The sequence below is a fragment of the Oryctolagus cuniculus genome, chromosome 5 (genome assembly GCF_964237555.1).
Source record: "Oryctolagus cuniculus chromosome 5, mOryCun1.1, whole genome shotgun sequence".
Lineage (NCBI taxonomy): Eukaryota > Metazoa > Chordata > Mammalia > Lagomorpha > Leporidae > Oryctolagus > Oryctolagus cuniculus.
In genome coordinates, this window is record NC_091436.1 from 20171260 (window position 1) to 20181742 (window position 10483).

Sequence of the window (10483 nt, forward strand, 5' to 3'; positions counted from 1 at the left end):
TACTGTGACTCAGCCCCTACTTATAGGTAAAGGTCTGCTGCCTGCTCTCCTTACTCACACCAAGCAAATACAGCTACAGATCTGGTTTAATAATGTTTGTTCTGTCAGCTATTTCCACGATATGTCAACTCAGAGATAATACTACCATCTAGGGTTGGGGAGATCTCAATGCTGCACAGTCAGGTGAATGAACTAGCTCCAAAAAATTACATCAAAGGACAGAAAGCTTGAGAGTTGACAATTATTTCTTGATGATACAATACTACAAACAATAGAAGGAGCAGGCTGATCTATCTCAGCCAATATTTCATGGACATTCACATACATACTTCTAATTAAATTCTTGTCAACACTATGATAAGGATATTATGAGAAAGCTTGGTGCAGAGGTAGGCCCAGAAATTTAACACAAAAGTCTGCCTGATTCCAAGGTCCAGGCACCTAGGTCTTAACCATGATGTGTTCTGCCTCCTGGTTCCTATCCAGCCTCCAACAATACTTTTTAGAGTTTTACTTTATGGTATTTTCCAGAACTTTTCAGTGACCAATTCTAATGTCTTTCTCAATGGAGTCATGGTTTTGAGACTCTTCTGTTCCACAATTTTGAAAATTTATTGGTGTAGGGCATCCAGTAACTCAGATTTCTCCTCTAAGATCCTCTGATCCTCTGTACTGAAGGGTCTTAAATTCCTTGTCAATGTGTTAAGTGAAGCAAGCACTTCCTACATATGTTCCTTTAATGCTATAACTTTTTTAAGATTTTTAAAATTGTATTTATTTGATAGGTAGAGTTACAGACAGTAAGAGGCAGAGACAGAAATAAAGATCTTCCATCTGCTGATCACTCCCCAAATGGCCCCAATGGCTGGAGTTGGGCCAATCCAAAGCCAGGAGCCAGCAGCTTCTTATGGATCTCCCACATGGGTGCAGGGGCCCAAGGACTTGTGCCTCTTCCACTGCTTTCTCAGACCATTAGCAGGGAGCTGGATTGGAAGAGGAGCAGCCGGGACTAGAACTGGTGCCTATACGAGATGCTGGCCCTGGAGGAGGAGGCTTAGCTTACTATGCCACAGCATCGGCCCTGCTATATATCTTTTGATAATCAAATATCCCAAGTGGGATATATTCTGTGAACATCTTAAGGGTGGTGAGTGGGAAAAAGCAACAACAACAAAAATAAATAAAAGCTAAACACTCAGGAAGCAGGGGCATTCAGTTCCATTGGTCCATCTGCTGGTGGTCTAATTCTGCCTCCTATGTTTAGAGACTTCACAGACTCAGCATCTGAGGGGATTATTTTAGCCCTCAGAGTGGTAGATGAGCTGAGATACTTGAAAATACACTAAAAGGGAGATCTTACTCCAAATGTCTTGTTCATAAAACAAGAGAGCCTATAGGTAGGAGTAATTCTGAACTGGTCATTCATGGACATCACTAAGGCCTTAAGTGTCTGCATCTTTCTGCTCTTAAATCCACAGATCATTTTTCAACAGTGGATAAAGCTTCACCTTCAACCTGGTAGGCTTCCATCATGGAAACACCCACGGCTTCAGCAGATCAGAGCCTCACATCTACATACCGCACAGTCCAGAAAGGAACAGGATACTTTTTTCTAGAAGCTTCCCCATTGCCCTTGGATCCCTTGTATTACATCTCACTGAACTAAATTAGGTCATAGAACTTTTCTTATACCAATTTCTACCCAAATTGTTCTGAACACCACCATGATTTGTTTGCATAGGCCTGGGTTATCATGGCCAGTCATGACAGTAAGGAGAATGGGCTGTCCTTATTGGCTGAGACTCCCATGCACTTGCCTCTTAGCTGACGATGGTGCCATGTTTTACCAGAAGATGACAGAGGTATTGAGAATGGGGTATTGAGGGGAGTGGACAATCAACAACCAGCAAACACATTAACCAGAAAGATGTAAGAAAAAGCACTGGATCAATACTCTTTGTGAAGAACATATTAAAACCCTGAGCATGTCTAACAGAATGTTGTTTATGATACATGCTTTTTATATATGTAGTCCAATTCTCTCAAGTTTTTTAGAGGAATAAATTCCTCTTGTCACTTTTTTGAAATTCTTCCAGTTGGCCGGCGCCACGGCTCACTAGGCTAATCCTCCACCTAACGGCGCCAGCACACCAGGTTCTAGTCCCCGTCAGGGCGCCGGATTCTGTCCCGGTTGCCCCTCTTCCAGGCCAGCTCTCTGCTGTGGCCCGGGAGTGCAGTGGAGGATGGCCCAAGTGCTTGGGCTCCTGCCTTCGGATCAGTGCAGTGCGCCGGCTGCAGTGAGCCAGCTGTGGCGGCCATTGAAGGGTGAACCAATGGCAAAAGGAAGACCTTTCTCTCTGTCTCTCTCTCTCACTGTCCACTCTGCCTGTCAAAAAATAAATAAATAAATAAATAAATAAATAAATAAATAAAAAAGTTAAAAAAAGAGAAATTCTTCCAGTTAACTAGCAACAATATCATTATTAACAAAGGAGCATTTTCATATGACTTCATTTTTGGCTTGAAAGCATTTGTGCATTCACTAAATATTTTTAGCACATAATATGTAAATGATATTGCATTAGTTCCATGAGGAATACAGATAGAAAAGATTCCATGACAGAATTTAAGAAACAATGGGAGAACATATTTTTAAACAGTGCATAAAAAGAAGTGATGCATGCCTCAATGTAAGTGCAAACAACTCCAAAAGTCCATATGTAGTTAGAGAATTTCTGGCATTATGCACTAGACAAGAACATGGGATGGTAATATTTCTGAACCTGCATGTTAACCAATTGAAAATTGGTTACGTAATCAATAGGAAAGGAAGCAGCCAGTGTGATATGGCTGAAGGGATCTGATTGATGAAAAACTTAATATTTAGTCTGCCTGGAGAGTAGTGTGTGTGTGTGTGTGTGTGTGTGTGTGTCAGGGGGTATATATGGGAGAGTTGCAGAGAGTGAGTATGTTAGGTTCCTACTGGGGAAACAGAAACCAGTATTTGTTCTTAAGTAAAGTAAATGTGATGCAAAGCCTTATTTACTTAGCTAAGGGAAGTGCAGAGACGCTGCACATCGACAGCTACACAATCTGCAGGTAGGCCCAGCCGGAAGCTGCAGAGGTGCAGGGCAAGGCAGGGCAGTGGTGGTAATGGAGATCGGAAGCCTGAGTCACTCAGCAGAACACAAAGGAAAAGGCAAAGCCATAGGACCAAGCCTCTGCCCACAGCACCCTCTTTCACAGGCGACAGAGGACATCTGGCAGATCTAAAGATGATGAAGGCATTGATAGATCATCGTGACTGAAGGCTGCATGCGGGGACTGGGATGAAGTAAAATGAGCTGGACAGAAAGGATCCCAGTAATTGTTTAAGTGAAGCAGCAACTGAGGAAACTGATGCCCCCCTGGGAGACTGGCTATCACCATGGGAGAGCCTGGAGCCGGAGCCAAAGCCTAGCATCTTCCCAACAAAACCAGATAATGAAGCTGGCCCAAACCTAAGAATCACTCCACACTCTCGTATCCTCCCTGACTCAGTGTAGACTCCTCTTTCATTTCTGTGTCAAAATATAAAGGCATACACTCCAGACATTTAATTGCATATTTAAGGAACACAGGTTAGTCGGACTTTCCATGTCAGAGTCTCTGGTGGACTTAAACCAGTGCCTGTGTTTCTTACCAGTATAATCCCTATTTATATAGACACTTTCCTAGCATGGTAAGATAGCACAAGTCTTTACATACAGCTGGAATATCAATTGCCACCCAAAAGACCAAACTGCATTGTTTAATTCTGGCCATATTTCACAAGGATGGAGACTATAAACACAGGGGTGAGCATGGAGCAGGGCGAGAGCAGATGATGTAATGCCTATGAAATAACCCAAGGGGATACAAATGAGTTCACATTTCAGTGTCCGAACCCCAACAATTTAACAGCTGTGTGCCTTCTCATCCTTGTCCTCGCCTAATTACTCAGACTCTTTCAATGTTTCTTATCACTCTGGTGCTTTTGAGCCTCCTCCCAAAGGTTAGTTCCTTTCAACAGATTCTTTCCAATGACTACACTTGCTGTAGTGTCCTTGGAGGAGATGAATGCTTCTTCAAAACAATAACACTGCTTTCGGGGATGACTGTAGCTACCTAAAGCAGACGCACTGTAGGACTGACTACAGACCGCAACTCTCCCCTCCCCTCGGTAAAACAAGAAGAAATAAAGACGACGACTTTTCTGTGTAGGCTTGTTATGCTGCAACTCGTATGAAATGAAACTCCTATGTATTCATCTCCTTTAGTAGCATGCCTTTGTAAATTGCCCGCTCTGTGGTTTATAAATTATTTTAAACTCTTACACGACTACTCAAAAATATAAATGTGTGTGTTAATATTGTAGACTAGGACTGCTGATAATACAAGGGAAATTTAACTAGCTTATAAATGTTAAAATGTAAAAGCAAAGGAAGCCTTGCTATTCATCTTCTCTGCAATATTCAGACATTCATGAAATTGAAAGTTAATGTACCAGGGACTTTCATGATCTGACCCATTCCATCCTATCTATTAGATTCTCAAAGCACAGGAGACAGAGGACCAATATGTCACCAACACAGGACTGGAAAGGTCACAAAAACGAAGCATCAATAAAGCACTACTTCTGAATTAAATTTCACAGTGCTCAGCAGAAAATATGTTCCATGAGCTAGGAATATTTGTAAGAATGGAACTGACATCTAGCTACAACTTGAAGAAAATAGCAAAGTATGTCTTGATTCAAAACATTATGTGAGAATTATGGACTTAGCTGGAGAGGAGGAAGGAAGGGACAATCAAGCAGAGAGATTTGCAAACAGTCAGGGATAGCCTGGAAAGAATGGAAGGGCTGAGGGGGGAGGGAGAAGTGACAGAGAGGAGAGAGAGTGCAGGGATACTTTATGTTGTGGAATATTAGGAGAATTCTCCCAAAAGCACTCTTGTCAGTAAAATCAATTGGAGTTAAGTACCCATTAAAAGACAGAGATTCATATCTTTTGGTTTTACATCTCTTCCAATAAGAGGAGACAAATATTAGTTTAGATAATGATATGAATAAAATTAAATATGTCCCAAATATCTTTAAAAAGAATGTGATAAGCATTACACTGGGAAAAAAAGACTGTTAAGAAAGAGGAGGAAACTTTATTATAAAGTTTACTTTTGTATCTAAAATACATGAGTCCCACAAACATTTATTAATGATGATCTTTTATCATACATATTATGTTTTTCTTCTCTTCTTTTGATGACTGAATCAATTCTCCCTTGCTTTTTCTAAATATATCACATACTTTAACTTAAAATATTTAAATAATTAGGGCATTAGTTTGACAGTTGAAAAAAAGAAGTGAAAAATAACCAAAATCTAACTGCTTGAAAAAAAAAATGTGCTGTAGGATCATTCTTCCAGATTTTAATAGGGGAGAGATTAAAATCATGGTCATTTGACATAAAGCAGGAAACAGTCAGATAATCTTTGAGAAGAGAAGAGTCTTGCTCCAATAGCCCCAGAGTTCCTCGGGCTACACGATTCCTTAAATGTTTTAGTCCATTACATTTTGTACAACTCAGCTGAAAAATTCAGGTGTGCAATTCAATAATTGCTGTCTTCTGTGATCACCATTCCTTTAAGGATCACCTGTAGTAGTTAGCAGCCTACAAATGTTCTGAAGCATCCGCCAGTTTCCCTTAACCAGCCTCGGGAATGAAGATCTTGTACGATATTTTAAAAATAACTCTTTCTGCTTCCCTGAACGCAGGGCTGCCGTGTTGCCCAAGCCTACAGGTCTGTTTTAAATTCAAATGGAATCTGAGGATCTTGACAGAAAGGACCCCAGAGAGGACTTGTCCAATTGACAACAGAGAATCCAATAAGTCTTTTCTTCTTAAGCCTCGAGATGTTATGTTGGGAGAAAAAGAAGAACGCAGGAGCAGAGGGAATGCTAATAACCCGAGCAGGTCTGGGGTGGAAAAGTCTATTCTTTCAACTCCTTATCACTTGCATATTCTTGAATTTACTGCCAAAACCTTAAAATTAATAAATGTGGCAGTTGTATAAATGGTAAGTGGAGTTTAAGCTTGCTGATTTGACCCATTTTCATTAGATATGGAGCTTCGATATTTCCATTAGAAATATCTTTTTGCATTAAACTAAAGACGAACACAATTGACATTCAACTTGGACTTATTATGTGACTTATGGTTATGTAAAGAATAGCTATTTGAGTCAGATCTAGATATCCTTAAATTCATCTTGCACCAGATCAAAAGGGGAGATTTGCTACATTTCTGCAGGAACCACTATTCCTCTTCCATATGCCAGAGGGTAAAGCTTTTATGTTGGCAAAGATGTATGTAACTGGGTCCTTCAATAATTCGCAGAGACGGAGAGTGTATATTCCTTGGAGAAAAGTGCACCGTAAGGTTTAGGAGAGGTAACAACACCGGCAAAAACTACCTAGCAAGAGACTGCTTAACATGTTTCCTGTTACTATTCTCAGTGACGGCTATTATGTTTAATTAGATCTTCCTGACAAAATTCATTACAGGAAATCCTGGCTTAGTGAAGAAATAATAAACTCAGCTCATTCATAACCGATTAATTATTTTGCTTTTAAGGAACTAGGATGCTATTTTCCACCCCTTTTTTCTTTTCTAGTGTCTAGAAGACTTGAATGCAATGCCCTAGAAGTAAAAGGGAAGGCAAATGGAAGCAGGTGTTAAACAAATAAACAGAATTCTCCAGCCCACCTGTCTACAGTAGCCCTATTCTCCACTTCCTGGGACAGAAGAGTAAATACAAAGCGCTTTCTGGGAGGCAGAAGAAGGCAGAGATCATCTAACATCTCGCATGTCCTCTCTCGCCATCTCCATGGCTGCTCTTGGTAAATTCATGCCTGTTTTCCCTCTGGTATTAACAAGCCACCTCTATGCAGACAGAGCTCTCTGACCCTGCTCCTGCAACCAATGCACCCTCCACCCAGCGCCTAGAGTGAGTCTCCTGAAGTACAAACACTGTGTTTCTTCCTCTTCAGCGCTGTCCCACTACCTTTGAAATAACGAGTGCATATATAATACGGCATCCAAGGTCCCCCCATCACCTGGCATCTACCTAAATCAATGATCTTGTGTTGTTTCAAACCCCCAATCCTGGCACATGCCACCCTCACCCAATGTTCCTGCTGCCCAGGTAGAGTGATCTGCAGCTCCTTTGAATCAGAACCTCCCTCTGAGTGTTAAGGTATTAATTCATGAGCTGCCTTTACCCAGCCTGTCTCCATCTCCATTCAACCCACCTGGAGAGCATCTGGAAATCAAAGAGCGTCTGGTGAGCCACCATGATTGCTGCCTTCTCTCTCTCTCTCTCTCTCTCTCTCTCTCTCTCTCTCTCTCTCTCTGTAAAAGATTTATTTATTTATTTTGAAAGTCAGAATTACAGAGAGAAAGCATGAGCAGGGATACAGAGATCTCCCACCTGCTGGTTTACTCCCCAGTTAGCTGCAAAGGACAGGGCTGAGCCAGGGTGAAGCCAGGAGCCAGGAACTTCTTCCAGGACTCCCACATGGGTGGCAGGGTCTCAAATACCCAGGCCATCTTCTGCTACCTTTTTCAGGCCATTAGCAGGGAACTGGATCTGAAATGGAGCAGCCTAGACCTAATTGGTGCCGGTATGGGATGCTGGTGACACAGGTGCTACACTACAACAATGCTGGTCCCATTGCCCTCTTGATCTATATGCACATGTTATATAAACACACAGAGAATACATTCATGCATATGCACATATGTATGAGCAGGTATGCATATTCATACTTAGGCACCAAATTATTATCAGCTACATTTTTAGCAAAAGTAAAGCAAATGTTTCTGAAAACACATTATGAGAAAATTTGCCTCCCATATTGGTAGGTCTAACTGTAAGCTCAGATACAGAGTCTGAGACAATGCAAGGCATACATATGTTGTCTGTGAGTTAGGAGAAGGCCGCTAGTCTATCTCTGATGCACAGTGAGAATCCTCCCAGAGTTGGCGAATCAGTCTTCAGAATTTGAGAGTCACAGGGGTTCTCCTCCCTTCTCAGCAGTTGCCAGGTCACACAGAAAACTGCAGGAGGTAGGGGTCCAATCAACTTACTGCATCCTCCTTACTGGCTTTGAGTTTTATGGGTCCAGTGCACTGGAATTCTGAGAACAACACATACATTTGGCTGATGCTTACATTTCTTGAATTGCAACGAAAGCCAGTGCCCTTGTAAGAATGTTCCAAGATTAGATGAACAAATTCATATTCATCAAATTCATATTCCTCATGGGTTTCAGATTTTGATCATCGCTCCTTCAGTCTCCATATGGAAAGGCTAAAACCCTAAGGGTTTAGTATGTCCTCCTGTGGCATGCCTAGCTGCCCCTGTTCCCTTGAATATTGTGGTTATATAAAGCTCTTTCTTGGGGCCGGCGCTGTGGCATAGCGGGTAAAGCCGCTGGCTGCAGTGTCAGTACCCCATATGGGTGCCGGTTCTAGTCCTGGCTGCTCCACTTCTGATCCAGCTCTCTGCTATGGCCTGGGAAAGCAGTAGAAGATGGCCCAAGTCTTTGGGCCCCTGCACCAGCATGGGAGACCTGGAAGAAGCTCCTGGCTCCTGATTAGTGCAGCTCCTGCTGTTGCGGTCCATTGGGGCATGAACCAGCTGGTGGAAGACCTCTCTCTCTCTGTCTCTCCTTCTCTCTCTGTATAACTCTGACTTTCAAATAAATAAATAAATCTTTTAAAAAATATTTTTCTCTTCAGTTTCCTTGGACTTTAAGGTCTTCATCTACCCTTGAGTTTAAGGTCTTGTGGCCCAAACTGCACAAAGTCTCCCAAGTGTAGTTCAAACCCTGCTATTTTTGCAAGGGAAAGCCATGCTTTGTTTTGGCCTTGCTGCTGATTCCAGGTATTTCTCTGGCATTTTAGGAAAACAGCCTACATGGTCCATTTTCAGGACTGATGAAATTTAGTTCAGTTCAACTCAAGAAATGTTGATTGAGCAAAGACCATGAGCTCAACACTCTCATCACTATATTTAAACAATGGTTGAAAGGCATCATTTCATACAGCTAGCAGAGATCGGGGCACAGAGGGTAATAGGTATTAGTGCTGGGCAGGATTTATAAAATCAGCAGTTCCAATCATTTCGACTTCCTATAATCCAGGAAGCTGCCTCTTTGAATGAAAGCTCATTAGAATGTAAATGCTCAGCAAATAAAAACTGAGCTGCTATAGTGAAGCAATTGTTTTGGAGACAGAACCACTTCCCCTGCATCTTCTGCTCTGGATGCACATAAATATTCATAGAACATGAGGCTCTAGAAGCCTGGTTCAGGCCCCACAACACATTTACAGAGAGGCAGCTGAGGTGCTGAAAGCTGGATTGCAGATGGTTCCGAAGGCAGAGATTGTCTCTGTGGTGCAGTACAGCAACCACTATGTTCCCTGTACTTTCCTTGCCTTGATACTCACTGGTAATTGTTTTTTTGCCCATCTCTTGTAAAGACAGTCTTCTAAACTGGCCTACAGAGTTTCTCATTTCACTACACCTGAATTTATTTGCCTCTCCATCCCTCTTTTCTTCCCCCATTCTTTTCTCAGTTCTTCCTCCCTCCCTCCTCCCTGCCTCCCTCCCTCCCTCCTTCCTTCTTTCCTTTCTTCCTTCCTTCCTTCTTTGCCTCCATCCCTCCTTCATCCTTCCTTCCCACTTTAAATATGAATGGAACGAGGCTAAGTTCCTCATACCATCTTCAATTTGCTTACTTTTCCAAATCCTTATGTTGGCAGAAGCCTGAACCCAGGCTCCAGAGTTATGCTTCCATCCAATCAGACAAATCAATCTCTATTTGTGCCCTGATCTCATTTTTCATAAACGCCTTCTGAATGCATTTACTTGGTCTAATTCCTTTAACTCACCCCATTTTCCTACATTACTTCCTCTAATCAAGAAAGATGGTCAGATTAGAATTTTTTGGTGAAAGAAGCCCATGGTCTCTGGAAGTCCCTTTAATACCCTTGAAAGGCATATGATGATCGGCGTTAATAATCACCCCCATTGGGCTTCTCTTTGGGTTGTGGGCAGCCACTGAAGCTGCTAAAAAAAACCCTGCACTGCATGTTTTGAGACCTGCCAAAGACAAAGGGACATGCCAGCAGCTTGAGCATGATCCTAACACATGAAAATATATACAACAGCTGACAGACCGATAATAACACAATAGTGATGACCTCAGGTTATCTGTTCAGTAGCAAGTTCTTCCCACATGGCCTTAGTTATAAATGTAATATGACACAAATGAATGATGAACAGGGAAACAACCTGTGTCACTTTAAGAGTTGTGAACTATATTTTTATACTGAAAACTAATACAACTGATAAAGGAATAGACACTAGATCAAAAATATGAAAACCATTTCTTAC

General features: G+C 41.8%; 1 protein-coding gene and 1 long non-coding RNA gene across 2 annotated transcripts in view; both read right to left on the reverse strand.

The window, feature by feature from the left end:
• Positions 1-10483, reverse strand: part of SAMD5 (sterile alpha motif domain containing 5) — a 477984-nt gene that overhangs the window by 139549 nt on the left and 327952 nt on the right. The window lies entirely within an intron of this gene.
• The window catches only part of LOC127493124 (uncharacterized), a 78658-nt gene that overhangs the window by 32751 nt on the left and 35424 nt on the right, over positions 1-10483 (reverse strand). The window contains exon 2 of the long non-coding RNA XR_011388461.1: positions 7332-7405. This is a non-coding gene — a long non-coding RNA (uncharacterized lncRNA). The remainder of the gene's footprint in view (positions 1-7331; positions 7406-10483) is intronic.